We start from the raw sequence: 7,560 nt of genomic DNA on the forward strand, positions 1-7,560 counted from the left end.
ACAGAAAACCCATAGACTGGATGCGGAAGTTGGATCATGTGCTTCTGGGGTTGATGCTGCTTCTCTCTCTCTCTCTCTCTGAGTTAAGATTGAGCTTCAGCCCAGACTACAGCTTTCTTCCTCTGTCCAACATCTGTGAGTATTGTGCTCTCTTTTCTCACCCCATTTTCCATTCCGGGTTCAGCTGCTGACTTGCAGAAACTGAAGCGAAATGGAGTGAATCCAGGGAGGGGACAGGTTCTGGGAAAGTTAGTTCAGTTCTGTGTCTTAATTGAAAAACACAGGGCAAATGCAGGAACCTTTTATCAGAAATGATGTGTAGATGTACAGATCTAGATGTCATTCTGCACCAGTCACTGCCAGTTGTCAGACAGATGCAGCAAGCAATCAGCAAGGCAAGTGGTGGATGAGCAAGTGGAATTGAGCTGAGAGGTGGGGAAGCCTTCCTGCAGTTAGGGCGTCATTGAATACGTCCAAGGCTGAGTTCATCTGATTTTTGAACAACAACGAAGTGGATGGTTATGGGGAAAGGCAAAAAAAATGGTTTTAAGAGCAGTATAGTTTGGTTACAGAAACAGACTAGTCCATGCTGATCAATTATCCTAATCTAGTCCTATTTGGCAGCACTTGGTCCATATCCCTTTAAACCCTTCCTATTTATAGACCAATCCAGATGCCTTTTAAATGCTGTAATTATACCAGCCTCCACCACTTCCTCTGGCTGGTCATTCCATACACACACCACACTCTTGTGAAAAAGCCCCCCTTAGCTCCCTATTATATCTTTCCCCTCTCACCCTAAACTTTTAGTGAGAGGACTCCCCACCTCAGAGAAGACTTTGTCTATTTGCCCTATCCGTGCCCCTCTGTAAGGTCACCCCTCAGCCTCTGACACTCCAAGGAAAACAGCCCCAGCCTATTTAGCCTCACCCAAGAGCCCAAATCTTTCAAACCGGTAACATCCTGGTGAATCTTTTCTGAACCCTTTCAAGTTTCACAACATCCTTCTGATGGGAAGGAGGCCAGAGTTGCACGCAATATTTCAAATGTGGCCTCACCAATGTCCTGTACAGATGCAACATCACCTCCCAACACCTTTACTCAATGCTCTAACCAAGAAAGGACAGCATACCAAATACTGCCTTCACTATCCTATCTATGTGTGGCTTTACCTTTAAGGAACTATGAACTGCAGTCCAAGGTCTCTTTGTTCAGCAACACTCCCCAGGACCTTACCATAAAGTGTATAAGTCCTGCACTGATTTGTTTTTCCAAAATGCAGCACCTCGCATTTATCTGAATTCAGCTTCATTCATGTACTTATCCTAATGTCTTTTAAATGTTCTAACTGTACCTGCATCCACCCCTTCATCTGGACATGCATTTCACACACAAACCACTTTGTGTTTTAAAAAATAAAGTACCCATTATGCCTTTTTAAAATCTTTCTCCTCTCACTTTCAAATTTGCTGCCTAATCTTGAACCCCCACCAAGGGAAAAGATATCTGCCATTCACCTTATCTATACCCCTCATGATTTTATAATCCTCGATAAGGTCACCTCTCAACCTCCTCTGCTCCAGTGGAAATATTTCCAGCTTATCCACCTCGGTGTAGGTATCTTCATATCCACTTATGTTGGTGCAGGCTCAACAGACTAAACAGCCTGTTCCTGCTCCCAATTCTTTCTCTCTGTGTTCAGGAAAGCAAGAGACCATAAAACACAGGAGAGTAAATTAGATGTCTCGGCCCGTTGGGGCTGCTCTGCCATTAAATCATGGCTGGTAAGCTTCTCAATCCCATTCTCCCACTTTCTCCCCGTAACCCTCGATTTCCCCCCGATACTCAAGAACCTATCTACCTCCGTCTTAAATATACTCAGTGACTGGCGTCCACAGCCTTCTGTAGCAGTGACTTCCACATGTTCACCACTCTCTGGCTGAAACGATTTCTCTTTATCTTTGTTGTAAAAGGTCTTCCTTTTATTCTAATGCTGTGCCCTCAGGTGCTAGTCTTTCCTACCAATGGAAACATCTTCCCCATGTGCACTCTGTCCAGACCATTCAGTATTCTGTCTGTTTCAACTAGATTCCACCCACCCTCTCCTGAGTGAGGGCCTGTTGATCAGCATGAGCCAGACGCTTCAGGATGAGGTACAGCAAGGATTAGGTTCAGCAAAGTCAGAATGGAGGGAGTGTGTGTTGGATGGAGATTTTTCAGCTTTTTCGAGGGTGAGAGGAAAGAAAATTCAATATAAATTAGAATTGATAGGATGGGCAGATGGGCCAAGGAGTAGCAGAATGAGTTTAATTTAGATAAATGAGTTGTTGCATTTTGTAAGGCAAATCAGGGCATGACTGACACAGTTAATGGGGAGTGTTGCTGAACAAAGAGACCTTGCAGGTTCTAGTTCGTTGAAAGTGCAATTGCAGGGAGACAGGATGGTGAAGAAGGCATTTGGTACGTTTTCCTTTACTGGTCAGAGCACTGAGTACAGGAGGTGGGAGATCATTGTCATGGCCGCACAGGACACTGGTTAGGCCACTTTTGGAATAGTATGTGCAATTCTGGGCCCCCTCCTATGGAACAATGTTGTGAAACTAGAAAGAGTTCAGAAAAAATTTACAAGGATGTTGGCAGAGTTGGAGGGTTAGAGCTAAAGGGAGATGCTGAATAGGCCAGGGAGAATTTCCCTGCAGCATCAGAGGCTGAGGGGTGACCTTACAGAATTTTATAAGGGGTATGGATAGGGTGAATAGCCAAAATCTTTTCCCCATGGCAGGCGAATCCAAAACGGGAAGGCATAGCTTTCACGTGAGAGGGGAAAGATTTAAAACGGACCTGAGAGGCAACTTTTTCTCACAGGGTAGTGCATGTTTGGAATGAGCTGCCAGAGGAAGTGATGGAGGCTGCTACAATTACAACATTTAAAAGGCATCTGGATGGGTACGTGAATGAGAAGGCTTTAGAGGGATACAGGCCAAATGCTGGCAAATGGGATTAGATTAATTTAGGATATCTGGTCGGCATGGATGAGTTGGACCGAGGGCTCAGTTTCTGTGCTGTATGACTCTAATCATCTTCCATGAAAACAGAAGTGTGATTGTGAAGGCTGGAGTTTCAGAGCAGCTTTCAAAGATGTTTTGCCCTTAATGGGAGCAGAAGTTACAATGAAATCTTTCAATTGTGAGACAGCAACTGAGTGCGTCCAGGATTTTGGTGGAAAGTGGGAATTCATTGCACTGTGTGGATAAAGTTCTTTAAGGTTTACCAGCAGTAAGTAAAGTGTGCTGAGCGGGGAGCCTAGTGAAGGGTTAGGTGGATTTTTGAGTTAAACTGCTCATTTTATTCAGCCTTCAACATTGTATTTCCAATGCTGTGCATCAGAAGGAGTGGTGAATCAGTAACGGGTATCGTTAGAAGCCTTACGGGTTTCAGTACTGCAGGTATTGCATTGTTTCATCAGCATTGTATTGCTTTTTGAAGGGGTCGGTGTGAACTTGTTGGGCCGAAGGGCCTGTTTCCACATTGTTAGTAATGTAAGCTAATCATTACTGGCAGCAGTGAGGTGTGGGCTATATTCACTAGAAATGATAAAGCAGTTAGATAACACACATACGAGAGAGCAGAGTGGGACTTGTCTTTTAATTTGCAGAAGATGGGAGATTCTGGGAGCTGTGATCCAGGACAAAAATAAGTGCGGTTAATCATAGAAGTCCTACAGTGTGGAAGTAAACTGTTCAGCCCCTCAAGTCCACGTTGGCCCCTCTGAAAAGCCTCCCCCATTCCCCCCCCACCACCACCACCACCACCCAATCCAGTAATTTGCTGGTGGGTGAGATTAGGACTAGAGGTCATGGCCTCGAGGTTAGAGGGAGTCGGTTTCAGACACATGAGGAGGAACTGCTTTTCCCGGAAAATAGTGACTCCATGAAATTCTCTGCCTATGGAACCGGGAGAGACAGCTTCACTAAGAATATTCAAGACACAGGTGAGTAGGTATTTGCATGGTGGGGATTTAAGGGTAGTTGGGATAATGCAGGTAGGAGGAGCTGAGACAATGGATCGATCAGCCATGATCTTAATGAATGACAGAGCAGGCTTGACAGGCCAAATGGCCTACTCCTGCTTCTATTACTATGAAACTATAACCCTGCATTTCCCATGGCTAACCCAGCCAACCTGCACATCCCTGGGCAATTTAGCATGGCCAGTGCAAATCAAGGCAGGTGAACAATGTTGTGATGTGAAAATGAACATCAGAGAACGGTAGAAAGGGACAAGGAGAGTAAATGTACCAGCAATCAAAGCTGGATTCTAAAGATCACAAAAATTGAAACTGAAGACTGTGTGTCTGAAGTTGTGCTGCATCATAACAAAAGTGAATGAATAGACTGCACACGTCGAACAGAATAATTAGATCTGAGACTCCTGACAGAGACATGGCTTCAGGGTACCAAGGATTGGATCCTGAATATTGAAGGGATATGTGGCATTCTAGTCAAATGAGAAGCTAGGTAAAGGTAGAGGCACTGCCAATCAAAGCACTGATAACATGGTAGTCTGGTGTCAGCTCGGATTTCAGGTCCTGATTTATGTCATCTGTTGATCTCCCTGTTTCCACAGAGTAAAATGTCGGTCTGTTCTCAGCTCTGCAGGATTTCTGCTGAAACCTCTTACACCTTCCGGAACAATAAAACATTTAGTCAATCAAGGCCCAACCCACAATCTTCGAGTAAAAAGTGAGGTCTGCAGATGCTGGAGATCAGAGCTGAAAATGTGTTGCTGGTTAAAGCACAGCAGGTCAGGCAGCATCCAAGGTTCAGGAAATTCGACATTTCGGGCCAGATTCCCGATGAAGGGCTCTGGCCCGAAACGTCAAATTTCCTGTTCCTTGGATGCTGCCTGACCTGCTGTGCTTTATCCAGCAACACATTTTCAACCCACAATCTCCCAGCCTGTCAACCATCCAGACAGAGAGAATCATCGTAGCAGGGAATAAACAAGAAAAATGAAACAAAATTGAGTATAAATAGGTGCTTGTCCTAATGAACAAACATTAAGTACATAAACCAGAAATTGGTGACTCCCAGGGTTCTTATAGTGCCCTAATTGAGGAATTCTCGCTCCCTTACATATATGCCAGGTGCTGGATTGGACTGGATTGTGTTGGGATGTCTGGTCGGCATGTACTGTTTCCATGCTGTACATCTCTATGACTAAGTATTACCACCCAGGCATGATTGATAAAAATATTTGCATCAACAGAAATAAAGCACGTGTTATCAAATAGACATGGAAACATACAGCACGGAAATAGACTTTGTGATCCAACACATCCATGCTGACAAGATATCCTATGTAAATCTAGGTCCAGTTGCCAGCATTTGACCTTTATCCCTCCAAACTCTTCCTATTCACATACCCATCTAGATGCCTTTTAAATGTAATTGTACTGACCACTTCCTCTGGCAGCTCAGTGCATAAACGCACCACCCTCTGTGTGACAACATTTACCCTTGGGTCACTTTTAAATCTTTCCCCTCCCACCCTAAACCTATGCCCTCTGGTTTTGGAGACCCCCACCCTGGGGAAATGTGCTTCCCTATTTATTCCATTCATGCCCCACATGATTTTATAAACCTTGACAAGGTTATCCCTCTGCCTCTGATGCTCCAGGGAAACAGCCCCATATTATTCAGCTTCTCCTTTATACCACAAACCCTCCAACCTTGGCGACATCCTTATCAATCTGTCCTGCATTCTTTCAAGTTCCACAACATCCTTCCTACCCAATAACAGGGAGACCAGAATCTAATGCAATATTCCAAAAGTAGCCTAACCAATGTCCTGTACAGCTGCACCATGACCTCCATATTCCTATACCCAATGCATTCAATGGACTAAATAGCCTTTTTGTGCACTGTAGGGGTTTTATGATTTTGTTCTGTGACCCAGTCAATTTTAGTCATTATCTCTGGTGCATGGCGTGTCAGGGTGGGATCACTGGTAACAGAATTGCATGCAATCCTACAAAAGTGGCCTAACCAATGTCCTGTGAAGTGTACCAAACACCACCTTCACTGTCCTGTCTACCTGTGACTCCACTGTCAAGAACTAAAAGCCTGCCATAGTCATACAGCATGGAAACAGACCTTCAGTCCAACCAGTCCATGCCAACCATAATCCCACATTAAACCAGTCTCTCCTGCCTGCTCTTCGACTGTATCCCTTGAAACCTTTCTTATTCATGTACTGAAACAAATATCTTTTAATTCTACCGGCATCCACCACTGCCTCAGGAAGTTCATTCCACACATGAACCACCCTCTGTGTAAAATTAGTGTTTGAATAGCAAGGATGGAAAGGTTCAGAAAAGCTTTACAAGGATGTTTCCAGGGTTGGAGGGTTTGAGCCACAGGGAGAGGCTGCATAGATTGGACTGTTTTCCCTGGAGTGTTGGAGGCTGAGGGGTGATCTTCCTGTAAATTCATGAGGGGCATGGATAGGGTAAATAGACAAGGTCTCTTTCCTGGGGTCGGGGAGTCCAGAAGTAGAGGGCAGAGGTTGAGAATGAGAGGGGAATGATGTAAAGTTCCATGCAGAGGGTGGTGTGTGTACTGAATGAGCTGCCAGAGGAAGTCATGGAGGCTGGTACAATGATAACATTTACAATATCTCTGGCTGGGGGTTTGAATAGGAAAGGTCGAGAGAGAGAGAGGGCTGGTAAATGCAGCTAGATTAATTCTGGATATCTGGTCAGCATGGGCAAGTTGGACCGAAGGGTCTGTTTCCAAGCTGTATATCTCCATGACATTGAGGTTGAATAAGTCCTGATCTGATTTGCAATTCCAAAATGCAGCACCTAGCATTTATCTGAATTAAACTCTCATCTGCCACTCCTCAGCCCAAGATCCTATTTTAATCAGAGGCAACCTTCCTCGCTGTCCACTGAATCTCCAATTTTGGTGTCATCTGCAAACTTATTAACTATACCTACTATGTTCACATCCAAATCATTTTTATAAATGACAAAAAGTAGTGGATTCAGCACCGATCCTTGTGGCACACCACTGGTCACAGGCTCCAGTCTGAAAAGGAACTCTCCACCACCACCCTCTTTCTTTTACCTTCAAGCCAGTTCAGTATCCGGTTGACTAGTTCTCCCTGTATTTCATAAGATCTTACCTTGCTAACGAATCTTCCATGAGGAACTTTGTTTGATTGATTTGCTAAGCACAAAGCCATGCTGACTATCCCTAATTAGTCCTTGCCTTTCCAAATACATGCAAATCCTGTTTCTCAGCATTCCCTCCAACAACTTGCCTATCACTGATGTCGGCTCGCTGGTCTATAGTTCCCTGGCTTCTCCTTACCACCGTTCTTAAATAATGGCACCACGTTAGCCACTCTCCAGTCTTCCAACACCTCACCTGTGACTAAGGATGATACAAATATCTCAGCAAGGGGCCCAAGAGTCACTGCCTAGCTTCTGGGATTTATCTACTTTTGTGTTTCAAGACATCAGCTCTACCTCCTCTGTAATGTGGACATTTTTCA

This window comes from Hemiscyllium ocellatum (genome assembly GCF_020745735.1).
Source record: "Hemiscyllium ocellatum isolate sHemOce1 chromosome 27 unlocalized genomic scaffold, sHemOce1.pat.X.cur. SUPER_27_unloc_26, whole genome shotgun sequence".
Taxonomy (NCBI): domain Eukaryota; kingdom Metazoa; phylum Chordata; class Chondrichthyes; order Orectolobiformes; family Hemiscylliidae; genus Hemiscyllium; species Hemiscyllium ocellatum.